Genomic DNA, 18808 nt, shown 5'->3' with positions numbered 1-18808 from the left:
AGGTGATATTTGCTAGTCTGGAGAAGAAGAAGAAGAAGAAGAAGAAGAAGACAGTTGAAGAAATTGTGACTGAGAGTGAGAAGATGGTGAATGAAGTGAAGAAGGTTGAAGGGAAAGCCGAGGAAGGTGTTGAAGAGAAAGTGCAAGTCGCTAAAGAAGATCAGATTCAGAAAGCAGAGGAAACCAAAGTGCCAGTCATTGAGGTAATTATGCAAACTGATACTTCTGATAAAATTGATGATGAAGCTGGACAACAATGCAAGAAGTGCATGGAAACGTGCAGTGCTTGTATTGAAAAAGATGAAAACTCAACAACAGAGACATTGAATTTACTAAAAAAGAAAAAATTTCCAAAGAAAAATGTCATGAGATGATTGAATCTGAAAAGTTTTTGAAACAAGAAAATGAAAATTTGAAACAAAAATGTGATGATCTTGAAACAAAAAACAAGAAATTAAAAGAAAAGTGTTCAACTGTTTGCAACGAATGTGTTCCAAAAGAAATAAAAATTCAAGAGTTGCAAAAAGAATATGATGTAATGAAATTGTCATATGAAACTGTAAAAGAAGCATATGAAACTTTAAAAAGTAAAGTCAAAAGTCTAGATGATAGATTGTGTGCTTGTCAAAGAAACACTAAATTTCTTGAAGCTAGATTTGAAGATAAACAAAGAGTGTTAAACCAATATATTGATGATGTTGCTAAACTTAAACAAGAATTGGCAGACAAAGAAAAGTTGGTCAATAAATTGAAAAGCTATCATTCATCTTCATATATTCTGGAACGTATTTTCAACATCACACCCGATGAGAAAGAGTCTGAAAAGAACAAAAAGGGAATAGGGTCTGAATACCATCAAGTTCCACCACCGTTGGAGAATAATTATACATTCTATGATGGCGAAAAAGTGGAAAAAGTAATCAACATGGTTGATCAGTTACCCGACAACATTGATGTGACTTACACCAAATCTGATGATATCAATGATTCAGAGGTGGTAGGTAAGGTTGTTGAAAGTGTTTTCAAAGGAGAGTCGGTTGATACAGGTAAAATTGAATCACAAGATGAAAACGAGGGAAATCTTCATGATGGATATCTGAAAACCACAAAATCCGAGAAAAATTTGAATGATGATTCAAAGGGATTGGTTTATACCATGATTGGATCAGACAAATTATTCTTAGATGTTGTATTCCCGATTCAGAATGTGATTTCAGAAAAGGTTGACAAAGTTTTCAAAATGGTTGAGATTGAGAAGTCTGAAATTTCAAAGTTTGTTGGTAAGAGTCGTAAAGGTCCGTATAACAAACCTGGTTTCAAAAAGAAAAACATGAAGGCTGGTTTGGGTTATAAGAAGAAACAGAATCGAAAGACAAATGAAGTGCCAAATTATCAGGCTAAATTGAGTTTTGTTCAAGGAAACAGTTTAGCTGAAGAAAACGAACTCAAAATGAGACAGTCTAATGCTGAGTTTGAGGCACAAAAGAATAAGCAACAACCACATGTCAAAGATGTGTCCATGAGAACATGTTTCAAATGTGACCAAAAAGGACATCTTGCACGCAAGTGTCCAAATCTAAAACCTGCGGATGTTGATCAAAAGAAGATTGATGCTGAGAAACAAAAATCTGAGAATGTGAGACAAAGGTCAACCAAATTTGATTCGAAACAAACTTGGAGGTATAACACAAACAAGTTTCCTTCAAATCAAAATTGGAAATCAAATCCTAACAGGTTCAATTCAAGACAGACCTGGAATTCTCACACACCCAGATTCAGAACAACACAAAGTTGGAAAACATCAGTTGACATGACAAAACCCCAAGAGTTTTGGAAACCAAAAAATGTTGTTCAAAACCAAAGTGTTCAAAAAGATTCACATTTTTACAAACGTGGTACACCAAAAGGTCAAACATGGAGTGTTAAGAAACATGTTGATTCGGTAAAAGATGAGAAAGTTAAAGTTAAAATTGAGAAAGTTTTTGTGAAAAATGATAAAGAATTTCCAGCATTGAATGAAAATTATTGTGTTGAAATGCCTAAGGTCCAACAGACCTGGGCTAAATTGTTCAAGTAATTCAATTAGTTCAATGTGCAGGTGCTCAAGAATTCTGAAGATTGTAAGTTTGAAGGTTGGAGCAGCCTGGCACACCAAGAGGAGAATAAGGCTGTTGGGCCCTGTGTTGGTTGAAACAGGGAGATTATTAGTGTTTTTGTACATAAATAAACAATATTTCAAAAACTCTAAAAATTTGAAAAATTAAAAACCAAAAATATGTGTGTGTTTTCTTTCTGTTAAACATAGAAAATTACAAAAATTTATGTTGATTGAATACGCCGAAACCCTCACGGCTGAACAAACATGATTACATTCATCAGATTGAAAAACGGTTTTCAAACTGCAAAAATCAATGTGTTGTAAATCATGGGGGTAATTACTGCTTTTAGTATGATTCAGTGCATGATTAGCAGAACATGGATGGCGAGACAAAGTTATCAGTATCGGTTTGTCAAATTCTTTCAATGTTTTTGCATTTTAGGTGGAGAAAATTGTTAGAAAATACAAAAACATTAGAAAATTTGAAAAATACAAAAACATGATAAAATTCAAAAATTTTGAGTTTTGCGTAAAAAAGAGGAAATGATAGTACATCAGTAGACAGTTTCGGTATGCTAAAGAATTAATAAGCGTTAAACAGTCTCACTAATGATATGTCGATAGGTTTTTTATACACTTAGTAAACTTTTTCGGGATATAAACCTAAATTCAAACACTTGCTTATTTTGTGGGGAACACTACTTGGATATATAGGTAACCCCTGAAATCTCGTTTGAAAGGTCCCATATTCTGAGATACTAGGTCTTTATACTTAGTGATATCTGGGGTATTATTCCGGGACTTCTGCTGTATGGAAGTACTGACCTAGTCCCCGAATAATACTTTCTGCAAATGCTTGAAACACAGCATCGCCCTCAGCAAGCTGATGAAACAATAAAATTGATAGTCGCTGCTGTTGTAACTAAAAGATCCTCTAACGAGGACACACCGAAAAGTCGAAGCCATCATCTCTCTGCGTATACGGAAGTATTGACCTGAGCTCTCACGGCCCTCGCATTTAACCCTTTACAGATATCATTTGTGGTATACTCACCTGTAAGACTGAATATCTGGTATTCTGGATACGGGAGTATATTCAAGAGGTGGGACACATGAATGAGTTAAGTTCTTAAAACATCTAAATCGTATCCTGAATCAGTTGAAATTTGTATAAAAATTTAAGTGGATCAGTATATCGACAATCTAAGTGAATTGTTTAATTCTTAATGTGTAACCAAGTTCAACGGTACTTGTGACTTGTCAAAAACTGATATGATCCTCTGACACATACTCAAACAAAAATATTATCTGTAAATATGTTTGTATATATTTCTTACTGCTTTATATATTCAGAAAATACAAAAAGATTTTGTTTCTGCTTTATTTTCGACAACCGATGTCTGACATGCTAAGTTTTAAAATCTAAGTAAGCTGATTGTGTGTCTGAAAATAAAACAAGTTCATTAATTTGAAACTTGATAATTAAAAATCAAGAATTTCAAACACAGTTTGTGATATCTCCAAGGTCATTAACTTGAACTTGGATGATAAACTGTGGGGGTATTGGATTCTTTAACGCTGCCAAATCTATAAAATGTGTTGATAGGGGAAGTTGATTAGAGATGTTGGTTTGATAATACGAAAACATAGTATTTATGAATGTTTGAGTGTTTGCAGATAGTCCAGACTACGATCCCGAGAGCAGAGTCTGAGGAGGAGTCTGAAGACAAGCTTGAAGCAAAGAGTAGCTTGTAGATGGAAAGCTAGGTGTCGATCCCAAAGCACGGAAGCTTGACGAAAGGGGGAGCCTGAAGCCGTTAGAAGAAGAGAAAGAGTGATGGATGATTACATTGTTACAACTTGAAAGAATAGGCAGAATGATCAAGACTGAAGGCGTGTCATATTGAAGATTTGTCTCTGAAGACTTCGTCAATATCTGAAGGGGAGTCTGTTAGTGCATTACGTCTATTGACTTCGTCTTGTATCATGTAATAGAATAGGATAGGATAGGATATCCAGTGCACGAGGTTGGAGAAACGAAAATAGGTGATTAAGCATGAGGTTCCACTTATATGGACAATGTCCATAAAAGCGAAACCACAAGCTAAAAGGTTTCGCTCTTATGGCAGGTCCATATAAGCGAAACTATTGATCCTATAAATAGGTGCATTGTTGTTTCATTTGGTATCGCGACCTTCGGAAGTGTAACGAAGTGCTGCCAAAATCTGTCCAGGTTGTAAACATTGTTAAATGCAATATAAGTGACAGATATTAGAGTATCAAGCTGTTTACGTGTCTAGTTCTCTGATTCCGCCTTTGAACCGGACTTAAAACTCTTCTGATTGACTCATTCAGGGTCTACAACGATCCTACATTATTAAATTTCCACGCACAAAGAGAGGTCATGATGCCATCTGGGTAGTTGTTGATCGTCTTACAAAGTCAGCACATTTCTTGCTGATCCGTGAGGATCTATCTGCTGACAAGCTTGCTAAAATCTATGTGGGTGAAATTGTATCTAGACATGGTGTTCCTTTGAACCTTATTTCTGACAGAGATGCTCGATTCTCATCTCATTTTTGGAGAACCATGCAATCTGCTATGGGGACCCAACTTAATCTGAGCACAGCTTATCATCCGCAATCAGATGGCCAAACTGAAAGAACAATCCAAACTTTGGAGGATATGCAAAGAGCTTGTGTGATCGATTTTGGTGGTAGTTGGGATTCATATCTTCCGTTGATTGAATTCTCCTACAACAACAGTTATCACTCCAGCATCAACATGGCTCCTTTCGAGGCTCTCTATGGTCGAAAATGTTGTTCACCAGTCTGCTGGAATGAGATCGGTGAGGCTCAACTTACTGGACCTGACCTCATTTTAGAGACAACAGATAAGGTTAAGAAAGTTCGCGATAACCTTCAGACAGCTAGAAGCCGTCAAAAGAGTTACGCGTACCGACGAAGCAAGCCCTTGGAATTTCAAGTCGGTGATCGCGTATTACTTAAGGTCTCACCTTGGAAAGGTGTGATCAGATTTGGAAAGACATGAAAACTTGCATCTAGATATGTTGGACCATTCAAGATCGTCGAAAGAATCGGTAAGGTAGCCTACAGACTTGAGTTACCTCCTGAACTTGGAAACCTTCATCCAACCTTTCAGTATCCAATCTCAAGAAGTGTTTAGCTGATGAGAACCTCCACATACCACTTGACGAAATTCGTGTTGATAACACAATGCACTTTGTCGAGAAACCTGTGGAAATCATGGATCGTGAAGTCAAGTGGCTCAAACGCAAGCGCATTCCGTTGGTCAAAGTTTGCTGGGAATCTAAACGTGGACCAGAATTTACTTGGGAATGTGAAGATCAAATGAAAGCGAAGTATCCACATCTATTCTCACGAGTTTCCTCTAAATAAATTTCGGGACGAAATTTCCACAAGTAGGGGAGATTGTGACACCTGTGCTTGTAATCATTGTAAACAGTTCAGTTATCAATAAAACAATGTTATTTGATCCCAATGTTTGTTTGTTTATGTTTGACATTTTTCATGTTTTGATTTTTGTTCAATTTCAAACTCTATATCGCTTTCTAGAGAGTTATACGCAAACCGATGCGTAAACATAATCAGTTTAACGCGATAAACACTCTGGAACATCATTATATGCTTAACATACCTTAAATAACCTTTACATAACTTAGAAATAAGTTTTGAAGGCTTTGGTATGGCAAAATCAAGTTTATTCGCTTATAGGGACTAAATTCGACAAACTGTGAAAGTATGCCGATTCTTACTGTAATGAACATTCTGGAACTTGATCATAAGTTAAACATACCTAAATATCCTTTACATAGCTTAGAAATAGGCTTTGAGAGGTTCGGTGTGCTAAAATAAACTTTTTGGTCATTCAGGGACTAAAAGCATCAAAAAGTGCATAAGTTTGCATTTTCGCGCATATCTTACGTTCTGAATACACCCGGACATCCAAAAACTTATGTAATCACTAAAATGTTTTATTTTAGTGATTGGCTTGACAAAATTCCATTCGTCGCGTAATTTGGATCGTTTTTCACGTCCGTTCGTGTTTCGTCGTAATTAACCGAATAACGTGATCGTACGGCCAAACGAACCGACATCCGGCATATTTTTTAGCATTTTTCATGTCCCCTATGCTTAGGCATCATCGTAGAGTCTTGAAAATGGCTTAACGGGCTTTAAACGCATAAAAATGGCCTTAAAAGCATGCAGGGACTGAAACTGCAATTTATGAAACTTATTGCTGAACTGTGCAGCTCAGGCGGGCCGCGTACGCCCTCTCTGAGTCTTACGCGGGGCGTGTAAGATCATCAGATCTGCAAAATATTTCCCCAGTTGTTTACAGCCTGTTCCAGCTGTTTTTGTGAGTTGCAAATCGTATTTCAAGCTTCCTATGGGCTATTTTGGGTGCCCATGGTATTCCAAAACCATGGGTGCATGTGTACGGCTCAGATCAAAGCGCGTTTCTCGATAAACGGTCTTAACGGTCACCCGAAATCTATAAATACCCCACCCTATTTCTTCCCAAACTCACCTTTGATCTGATTTTGTTCTCTAAGTTGAAGTTATACACTTCATACCTGAGAATTTTCAGATCAAACTTCCATTTCTTGGACCTTTTGTAAGTATTCTTTCATTCTTTTGCACGTTTAAGCATGAAAGTCAAACTGTGTTTGACTTTCTGCATTGACCAGTTTATGGTCAACACGAAGTTCGTTGAACTTCGCAACGTGAGCGTAATCACGATAGTCATAGTCCCTTGTGACTATACCTACTGATTACCACGTTATCTAGGCATAGTGACGAGTCGTAGTTTCGGTCAAAATGCGTATTCTTGCGTATTTTGCAACCAAACTACTCTTGGGTATCAAGACCCTTTGTTTTGATACCAAACTTGTTTTCTAACTTCGTTAAATATGTTTTAACATGTTTAGCTCGTCACTTTAGATTTAGTGCTTATATAGGGTCGTAAGGTAAGCGATCTAAGCAAACGCTTAGACTTTCGAACCCGACCCGTTTGGTTAATCATTAGGATTTGACCAAACACATTTTGTGACCATAGTTGCATAAGGAATAACCTTTCGAGGTTGTACTTTATGGTCACTTAGTCTACTTAGTTGTATGATAGGTGATTATATGCCTTAGGAAAAATGACCAAAATGCTCTTTTTACGCCAAAATTCATTTTAAGCATATATAACATAAATTTTGACATCTAAACTGATTAGGCAACATTATTAGACATGTTAAGGCATATTTTACTTGTCATAGGACTAGTTAGGCGATCCAAACGCGTTTTACGCGAACGACGCGTTAAAGTAGCGTAAGCTACCTAAACGGGTCGTAAGCACTTAGGATAGGTTCCGTTTTAGAATGTAGGCTTTGTTAAACCATATTACATGAGTTCTTATACTCATTTGGTTTACGAAACCACATTTTATCCGATCCTCCGATTTAGGTCCGTTTATTAACGTAGTTACCTATATTAGGTGCCGATTGACTCCGTGATTTTTTCTAGCATTGCTTGGTTGTTATCCAAAGACTATTGAGCAATCCCAAGTGAGTACATAGTCCCATCTTTTACTGTTTTTCAAACATTTTGGGGTGAAACACATGTGCCTACTTGTTACTTTCGTGCTTTCCATGTTTACATATTGTATGCTTGTTATGTTTATTAGTACACATATAGTACATGATTTCATTGTGCTTTTTGTATGTATGTCCATTTAGTGCATACTTAGTACATCGTTTTACATTACATTTTATGCTATGTATGTCTATTTAGTGCATACTTAGTACATTGTTTTTACATCACATGCTATGTATGTCCATTTGTTGCATACTTAGTACATTTGTTTTACATCACATGCTATGTATGTCCATTGTTGCATACTTAGTACATTTGTTTTACATCACATGCTTATATTTTGGTATGACATTTGGTTTGTTTAAATGGGACAAAAATACGTTCATTAACATTGGCCATGTCGTTCGTTAGTAGGTAGTGGTACCATAGGAACTGACAACTCCCGTTCCTGAAATCCTAGGTTTATTTGAATGGAAGGAATGACCGAATTCGATACACATAATTCAGATAAACCTTTAATTTGCTTAAGGGTTTGTCGCCACAGTCTCAAGGCTTGAATGTATGCATTTTCACAATATCGCATAGATGTTTGTATCAGTATAGCATGCAGTTATTTTACAAAACATAACTTTGATTTATTTCAATACCTTGTTTTGTGCATTTTACCTATGGTTTAGTTGATATATTTCACTTGCCATACATGATATTTGGTTACACATTACATGATTTACATTTGACATAAACATTTTGACATTTGGTTTACACATTACGTGATTTACATTTTGATAATAGACAATTATTTACACATAAACATTTGACAATTGGTTTAAACATGAACAATTTATATTGGTGGTTTGTTTGGGTAAGTGATTTAAGTAATGAGGCGTGTGTAATATGATAAAAGCATGGTGGATATGCCGCTGGTACTTCCTATATATAAGTGCTTTTGTGATATTACATATCGTAGCGTTATTTAAACCATTTCAAGTTAAACATATTACATTTTACATAAATAACGTATCTTCACAAGGCATTGTTTTACAAACAGTTTATTTTATACAACTCATTTTACTTGGTTATTTAATTAACCATACTTCTTTCTTTTATATAATCTGATTTCTTATCAAGTTTTCATATGATTTATAAAAGAAAACACCTAACAAGATTCATGACTAATTATTATTAAACATTTCTTTAAACTCAAGTCATGAATCCTATTTTCACAAAACCTATGTATCTCACATGCATTTTTATGCTAACGTACCTATTTTCACATGTGTTTTCAGGAGCTGGTGCATAGGTTTGATTCAGGATACACTAGGGTGGACTCGGGCCTTAGTGACATAAAAGAAGCAAGATTAGTTTAAATAATGTTATGTACTCTTGTTTCTTTCGTTTAAGGACTATGTAATCCTTTTGTTAATAAATAAAACATAACTTTAATTACCATGGTTGTGAAACAATAATTCTGTTACAACACTCCCCGACGTTTCCGTCGCGGTTTAGTTGTTTTACGCGGTCGGGATGTGACATAACCCACTTCATACAAGATCATCAATCTAAGTTTCAAGACATACCTCATGATCCCCTTGTGTAGGTGATTATTAATTCATGTTCATTTATAGGTTTGAGCTTTGATTCACCGTTCAATTTCAAGATCTTTCATAACTAAGGTTTGGCTCCCCTTGTGTTCTTCTGAACATTCCAGACACACACACACGATGTGTGTGCTGTGTCTTAAATTCATGTTTTATAAAACATGGGTTTTCCCGTGTTACAATTTAGTCCCTCTAGTTTGCCATCTTATCTCTTTTCCCATAATTTTCTTCCTTACTCTTAAAAGTTAACATTGCATTTAACTAGGTTATTTGTTCCTAGTTATCAACATCATGTTAAATTATTTAAACACCCACTTGGGTCAATAAAGGGATTTTGGGGCGTTACATAATATACATAGTTAACGAAGCTCGATGAATAGTAACATTTTCTTCATGTTATAATATTCAACTATCCTTCACCATGTTATTAATTAATATATACCAAGAATGTTTTTCAATTTTCAGTTTCATCCTTTATATTTAAATAATATACGTTTTTAACTCAGTCGGTTTTATTGAATTTTATTATATTATATTATATTTTTTTTCAAGTTTCAGATTTCAGTTTCACCTGTTATACTTTGATTAATATATGTTTTTAAAACATTTAGTTTTATTCATTATCTTTTTTTTTTGTTTTTTTTATGTTGAATACGCGACTATGTTTATTAATTTTTTTCTCAACGTTTCTGTATAAAATTTCTTGAAAAAATAGTTTTATTCTGAATTAAACTGATACTAACATCACAACTGGTATTGTTATAATTGGAAATGTGTAGGTATTCATTTTTATGATCGGTGCTAGCATTGTTCTTATAGGAACCGGTAGCGGTATTTGTTTTTATAATTTTCAATGTAAATCACAATCTTTGTGAAAGTTATGGCTTTACACTGAGTACCGACCAAATTCATGTTACATAGCGTGAGGAAATCCACTTGTTATATGTTTATAAGTGAAAAACTATTTGAAGTATTAATCATCATAAGTAGGTTATTTGGATTAAATTATTTGTACACTTTATTTGAAAAGTCGCCGTCAAAAAATGGTCTAAGAATTAAACACGATCCAAGTTCTTGCAAGAACGATAGCCGCCAACAAATAGGTAAAGGTTGTTTTCAAGTTCCAAGTTGCGTATCCAATATCTTGTTTTGTTTCACAAATTAATTATTACTAAACTAAAAGAAAAACTTAGTAGGAACCGATGAAGAGTGGCCACACTGGAATAAATGGATGCCATCGAAGGTTAATTACTTCACGTGGAGGGCGGCTCTTGGGAGAATTCCGGTAAAACATGAACTGATGAAAAGAGGTATCCAGATTAACAATCAGATGTGCCCGAAATGTGATTCATACGAAGAGTCTGTTGCACACTTAATCAGTGGATGCACTATGTCGAAGTTAGTGTGGTGGAATATCCTCACTTGGCTAAAACTTCCAGTTTCTGCAGGGTTTTGTTCATGCGCTGAAGCTCTAGTGTATGCAAATGGTTTAGCGGGTTTGCGAGATTGGAAGAAATTATTAATGCAGTTTTCCAAACTACTATGTGGCACCTGTGGAAGGCAGGAAACGAGAAAGTATACAATGGTATTACGCGTTCCGGACACAATATCGTAGAGCAATAAAGGCGGACTCGTACTTATGGCTGAAAAGCAGATCGAAGTTTAAAGATTTAGTATGGAGAGATGGGTGGATTTCAATATAAAGGACACAGTGTAATAAACTGATGTAATTGGGGGTGTGTTAGCATTTTCATTTTCTTTTATGTACTGTATCTTTTAGGTTTTTACAACACATGCTGGCCCGGTTCTATAGTTATAGAATATCACCATTCAAAAAAAATAATAAACTGCAGAGTAATCTTCTTGGTCATGTATAGTTGGGTCAAAGACTCCTAACATAAATGCATGTTACAGTAACATCCTTTGGCTAATGAAGAAATAAGAAATTTATAAGACCACCTGTAATGGGTTGTATATGGCGCCTCATCCTTCCATAACGCCCCATAACGTCCATGAACACCATTACGGGGGCGTCATGTGCGGCCTCTCCCTCCTTCTCACAAACACCATCACGACGTGGCCCTTTCTTCCCCACTCACACACATATATATACATATATATATATATATATATATATATATATATATATATATATATATATATATATATATATATATATATATATATATATATATATATATATATATATATATATAAAACCCCATACATATATATCCACACTACACACTCAAGTTAGGGGTAAGATCAAATAAAAAGTTTATTTTGCCTAAGTAGGATGTTCATTTTTCAAATCAATGGTTAAAATGAAAGTGTAGGAGAAAAGAGGAGTGCAAAGGTATCTTGGGAAAATCTCATTTATGTACTTTCTCTCTCCACATGCAAGGCACATGCATATTCCACCTTCATTTTTTAAACGTTCATAACTTTTTTATACGACATTATTTTTCCATAAAAATTTCACCGTAAAATCGAGCGTTTTTTTTTATCTTTAATTTGAGTACCATAATACTATATAAAATATGAATACTAAAAAACCCACTAAAATGTGTTGTATTTCTATGTTATATAACATTTTTTTGTGCTGAATTTTTGTACTATATTTTTGTACTAAATTTTTTGTACTGAATTTTTTTTGTCTTAATTTTTTTTCTCAATTTTTTTGTGCTAGATTTTTTTGTACTACATTTTTTTTGCTAAATTTTTCGTACTATATTTTTTGTACTAAATTTTTTTTGTGCTATATTTTTTGTACCACATTTTTGTGCTATATTTTTTTGTACTACATTTTTTGTGCTATATTTTTTTGTACTAGATTTTTTTTGTTGTATTTTTTTAAAAACAAAAGAGGTGCCACATGTCATTTTCACTCTTATTTATAAGGACCAAAATGCCCTTCATTCCTACTTATTAGGAGTGTCACATGTTAACATCACAATCCTTTTTAGGCAAAATTCACTTTTTGGTGGATCCTTCCCCCTCAAGTTATATAAAGCCCCTCTCTTACGTGTTTCGCCATTTGTCGCATAACGCACCACAAAGGGCTTTATGCCTAAGGGGTGCATGCATAAGGGATGGGGCAAACTAACCACTCACCCAATTATATTGTGTCATGTCATCTTCGCTCTCATTCTCCTCTCTTGCCCAGAAAACATAGGGGGTGGTTTCTCACGAATTATTATTTTTTAAAATAAAAAAATAACAAAACATGATTGGTTGAAGTAGACACTGGCCCACCACTTACCCCTCTCCCTCAAGTCCCCTCAAGCGGCAACCATTCCCCGCTTTCTTCCATACCCGCGCGGCATATGTTGGTGACGGCGGTGTTTGCTGAGCAACACAAACTCAAGTACCATACACAAACTCAAGTACCATCCACTTAATTTGGCTTTTGCTTTGTTTCGCAAGCCAACGGGCATAAAGTGTAGCAGTTGGTGAGTAAAACTAAAACTATTTCCGCATCGCGTATGTCAAAGTGTCTACTTATAATATAGTTACTTTTGTGATTTTTATCAACTAAAACAAAATTTCGTTTTTATCCATAAACATCAGGAAGGTTCCAATTCTTATTATATTAGTTCGGCTTAAGTTGTAGTTAATTTCATATATAAAGTTACTTTTGTGATTTTTATCAAAGTATAAGAGAATTACTAGCAAAACATTTCAAGTTGAAATTTTTGTCCGGGTAGGCAGACACATACATAGTTGACAGTCACACTTGTCTTGTTCACGTGCTCGCATGTAAGAAAGTAGAATATTAATGTTGATTGAAAGCAATGAGTTCAAATTGTTTGTTACACATAATAATAATATCATCAAACATAATAAACAGTAAGGTACTAGACAACCTCGTCAGCATTAGCAAGCATGTAAGAAATTGAAATCAATTTAGACCTCACTTGTTCATCATCAACGGCTTTCTCTTTGGTGTTAACATGATTTTTATTAATCTTGTCTGGTTGACAGCAATTAGAAATAGCAATCAGAGATTCCCTGGTGTGCTCCAAAGAAGCCTCCTCCTCCTCCTGGAGTACTGGTGGCCTATCCATATAATAATTTCACAACTTCTTCTTCTTCCTGCTGTAATTAATCAGAAAAGAAATTCAAACAATCTCTAGATTCTTCGTTTTCAGATAATAATAATAATAATAATAATAATAATAATAATAATAATAATAATAATAATAATAATAATAATAATAAAATTAAAGGAGCAGAAAATGTAACCTAAGGAACAAATGGGGAAGAGCAAGAACAAAGCCTGGGAGAAGAATCTTTATTTATGGGGAATGAAATAGTACGGAGACGTCGTTTTTCATGATTCTAGACTCTTCCGCTTTCCTACGTGGAATCTACCCTGTTGGATATAATGTTCAATTGTCGATTATAATTCAATGTTGCCGTCAAGTTACGACCCAAAGAGTTACACTTTGGGCAACGAACTTGTAACGGTGTTTTAATCGTTAATCACCGGATCACGAAATAATAAGCGTAATAAAAGAAATGAGTAATTATTTAGAATAATTACATAGAGCCGGATTTAACATTATAATTAATTTGTTAATATATATATATATATATATATATATATATATATATTATTAGTTATTTAGATAATTAAAAATAGAGATAAAGATAATTATAAAGAAGTTGTAATTAGATTACAAATCTTAATCCTTATATATCTGTAAACTCAATAAGATCTCTATGATAATTATCTATTAAACTTTGGTAGCTATTAATAATAAAGATACGGAACTTTTAGTTGATGGTGAAAAAGCTTTCAAAAGTCCAAAAAGAAACAGAACAAAAGGAGGATAAAAAAACTTCAATTTTTGTTGATCTTGGTCGTCGCAAAGAGAAAGTGAAGAGAAGGAGCTGATTTTAATTAGCTAGAAAAACAAATCCTTTTGTTTCTTCTATTACGCATAAGGTAAAGTTTCGAACTTTATTTTTTTTAGAGTAAGGTTTCGTTTGAAATCGTTTCAAACGAACAAACATGATTTCGTGGTCAACGATCATCTAGCGAGATCGTTCGTTGAACCAAGGTGTCTTTCTTGGATGTCACGATTCTTTAATTTTATTATAACCTATTTTGATTGTAATGAGATCACTGGTGGAAACGGTTTAGAACCGAACCTCGTGTACATGTTTTCCGCTGCGTTCAGTTTGTTTGACAAATTGACTAAAATTATTTTATAAAAGTTACATGAAAATTCCAACAGTGGTATCAGAGTCACCTTACAAATCAAAGTAAGTTATTTTATTATAGTGATTATAGATCTATAAAATAGTTATAGAATTGCATGCTTAAAATCGAGTAGATTTGGCGTAGGAACCTGTCACGTATAATAGTTATAGGCAAGTTTTATTAAGGCCAAAAAATAACGCTTGTCAAAGTCCTCTTTGAAATAAATTTTGACCTTAACCTATTTGGTTTAGCTTAATGATCGTACTATGTAAATCCGGGTATAGAATTTTTTTTTTAACAAGCGTACTAAATTAGTTTTTGGAGCTACGCGCGTTAAATTAAAGAAAATATGGAATATTAAAATAATGATTTTAATATCATCAAACTTAAATTAAGAAGTGTAAAAAAAAACTTTATTTTGAAAATAAAATTAAAAAGTTGTTCTAACTTTTTGTTTACAGTATTTAAAGCAAATTAAATTTTTTTTATATTAAAGTTTTTTTTGGATTTGATCCAAGATTAAGTGGGAGTACAAAAGGGTTTGTGCTACACTTAATGGACTCGGTTCATGTTCTTGGGCTCGAACGAACCGAACATATTCTGAACCCGGAATTGCATATTTATTTATTTTATTATGTGTTTTGCCATGAGATTTTTGTTACGAACATAAAATTAATAATTAATACACGATCATTAAAACGACAATTTTAATAAAAGGTTTTTAAGTATTGGATAGGTAATTAAAATAAACAGTTTATTTTAAAATACAAAAATCAAAATTGGTTTTACAAAAATTAAAACTTAATTTGAAAACCATAATTAATAAAAGTTATTAATTAAAATAAATTTGCGACACGGCCAACTTAGATTAAATAGGGTATTTAAAATTAATCGGTCGAGTGATTGAAAGGTGTTTCAAGTCGTCACAAATTAAAACGTAAAATTGATTTTTACAAAGGAATTGTATAGCCTATGTTCATGCCATAGGCCGTACAAGTATTTTAAAACGACCCGAACTGGTAATTTTAAAATATAACCCAAATTAAAATCGATATTCTACACCACCCTAAATTAAGAACACCCGAACTGATCTATCCGAACCCCTGGTGCTAGTGTTTACCCTGCATCCAGGCCTACGGTTTTGGTTAGGGGTAGTTCCGCGATTTCCATGCTTACATGGGCCGGGCTACAGTTCTGATTTGAGGACAAATATCACTTTTGCGACACGAGAGCGAATGTTAGTGTTTACCCTGCATTCGTCTTCTACGGTTGTGAAAGTGGGTGTAGTTGGGGTTAACGTACCAATGCTTGACAACACTCGTCATGCGACCCCAAACCGAGAATTGTGTAGTTGACACAATTGGTGATCGTCACCTACCCTTCAATCTATGCCAGTGAAGAGTGCTAAGTCCATTCATTGAGTTATGGGGAGATGGGATCTCATCCTAATTCCTAAAATTTTGTATATCTTGGGTCAAAATTGAATTAGGTTTATGCATGAAAATTACTAATAAAATTTTCCTCTAAATTCTACAGATGTCTACAAACAATTCTGATAACACCAAATTCTCGCTTAAGTCCATCCTTGAAAATGCTAAACTTGATAATTCTAACTTCATGGATTGGTACCGCAACATGAAAATTGTTCTCAGGGCGGAGAAAAAGGCTTATGTCCTTGAAGGACCAATTCCCGAAGCACCTGCTGCTAATACGGGTGCAGCCCGTAGGACATGGGAAAAACATGTTGATGATTCCCAAGATGTGACATGTCTTATGCTTGCTATGATGATTCCAGAACTTCAGAAGAATCTGGAAAACTTGGGAGCATATGAGATGAGTGAGCAGCTGAAAAACATGTTTTAGCAGCAAGCTCGTCATGAGCGTTTTGAGGTGATGAGATCTCTCATTACATGTCGCATGCAGGAAGGTACTTCGGTCAGTTCTCATGTACTGAAAATGAAGTCTTTCGTTGATTAACTGGAGCGTCTGAACGCACCCCTTAGTAATGAGTTAGCTACGGATGTGATCCTTAACTCGCTACCCAATTCATATCATCAGTTCGTAATGAACTATAACATGAATGGGAGGGAAAGAACGATCCCAGAGTTGCATCAGATGCTAAAAACTGCTGAGACAAACATTCCAACTAAGGGCAATCCAGTGCTGGCGATCAGGGAAGGAAGAATTACCAAGAAGAAGTTATCCAAGGGAAAAGGCAAGGCGAGTAAGCAAGACAAGGGCAAAGGCAAAAAGGTTGCCACTCCGAAGGCAAAGCCTCATAAAGATGCCAAGTGTTTTCACTGTGATGAGATCGGGCATTGGAAGAGCTATTGTCCCAAGTACCTGGCTGAGTTGAAGCTTAAGAAGCTGCAAATAGGAGAATCCTAAGGTATATATGTTATTGATCTATTTTCCTTTTCGAGCAAATCTTGGGTGTTTGACACTGGATGTGGTTTTCACATTTGTAATGATTTGCAGGGACTAAAAAGGATTAGGAAGCTGAAGCAGGGTGACTTAGAGCTGCACGTTGGGAACGGGCAGAATGTTGTTGTGAAGGCAGTTGGAGAATTTATTCTTGAATTACCTTCTGGATTGTTTATTACTTTAGACAATGTTTTTTTATGTTCCTAGTTTGACTAAGAATATTATTTCTATTTCTGCTTTAAGAGAACAAGGTTTTAATTATGCTTTTGATATTGTTAATGGTAGCATTTCTGCATTTTTAAATGGTGTGTTCTATTTTGAGGCTAAGCCTCACAATGGTGTCTATGAAATAGATAGTTCTAACAATAGATCAAATAATATGGTATGCTCTCTTTCCTCTAAAAGTGTTAAAACTAGCTTTAATCAAACATATCGTTGGCATTGTCGTCTTGGCCATATTAACATCAATCGCATGAGGAAGCTCCAAACCGCAGGGATTCTAGAATCCACGGGTCAAGAGACTTATGATTTATGCGAATGTTGTCTAAGTGGCAAGATGACTAAGGCCCCTTTTACTGGAACTAGTGAAAGGGCCAAAGACCTGTTAGGACTCATACATACTGATGTATGTGGTCCATTCAGGACTATGTCAAGGAATGGGGAAAGATACTTCGTTATATTTACTGATGATTATAGTAGATATGGATATGTTTATCTTATGAAGTTTAAACATGAAACCTTTGAAAAGTTCAAAGAATTCCAAAATGAAGTACAGAATCAACTAGGGAAAACGATTAAGGCACTTCGATCCGATCGAGGTGGTGAATACATTAATCAAGAGTTTGATGAACATCTCAAGAAGTGTGGGATTATATCCCAACTAACTCCACCCGGAACACCACAACTTAATGGTGTGTCTGAGAGGAGAAATCGAACCTTTTTTTTTTTGGGTAAAGGGTTACCCCGGTGATTCTATTAAAATGCAACAGCAAATAAGTACAAGTAGTGAGGATGAGTTCCACACTAGTTCATATACAGGACATGCCCCATATATGTAAAACAAAAACAAAAACCAAAGACCTATAACACCCCATAACCTAGTCTACTATACATCATGACACGACATCTAGTAGACAAATAATGCAAAACCACAAAACATAATCCTCAACCACCATCATCAAAGATAAAGAAGCCACAAAATAGCAGCCCCTTCAGACGAAAAGCAGACAACCTATCCATTAGAGAACTTGGTAGAAGAGGTGCTTGCCCCTGCTTTCGAAGAAAAAGGATGAGTGCCAGATGTCATAAATGCACTAGTTTCATTGTATACTTCTTCAACCTCCTCCTCATCCGATTCCTGCCTGTTACTCGACGGTTTCTTCTCCACTCTACCCACAGTGGTACCTCCCTGATTACCAGTATCATCCTTCAGAATGTCAAACGGGTTAGACGTTGAAACCTGATTCTGCATCGGACTCTTTGAAGACGATTTTGGTTTAGGGTTAACAACTGGCCTGTAGACTACCTTTGGCTTCTGATTTTTCATGTGGATGCCTTGGTTGTTCACTTTCTTCTTCTTGCCCTCTACAACCTGAAAATCATCATTCTTCTTTTCAGCATCCCCACTAGGAGTTACCTGAGGGTTTTTCGGGCACGAGCTGTCATCATGGCCAAACACACAACAAGAGGAGCACCTTAGAGGCTCCCAATCATATTCAATCTTGACCTCCACCTTTGAATACCCACTACCATCCATAGACGGAATAGCAACAGTAACACACTTTTTCAAATCAGCCCCCGCTTGCACTTCAATGAGCGCTCTAGCATAGCTGCTCCTTCCCCAAGATTCTGCACA

At 35.2% G+C, this 18808-nt stretch overlaps 1 long non-coding RNA gene across 1 annotated transcript; it reads right to left on the bottom strand.

The window, feature by feature from the left end:
* Window positions 1-13080: 13080 nt before the first annotated feature.
* LOC110916883 lies at window positions 13081-13656 on the bottom strand. Its single transcript, XR_002580094.1, has 2 exons — window positions 13566-13656; window positions 13081-13418 (listed from the first exon to the last, which is right to left on the bottom strand). It is a non-coding gene; the product is annotated as an uncharacterized LOC110916883 (long non-coding RNA).
* Between the last annotated feature and the right edge of the window lie 5152 nt (window positions 13657-18808).

The sequence above is a fragment of the Helianthus annuus genome, chromosome 16 (assembly GCF_002127325.2).
Source record: "Helianthus annuus cultivar XRQ/B chromosome 16, HanXRQr2.0-SUNRISE, whole genome shotgun sequence".
Classification (NCBI taxonomy): Eukaryota; Viridiplantae; Streptophyta; class Magnoliopsida; order Asterales; family Asteraceae; genus Helianthus; species Helianthus annuus.
The sequence above is the reverse complement of the archived record's forward strand: the minus strand, read 5'-3'. Positions and strand labels throughout refer to the sequence as shown.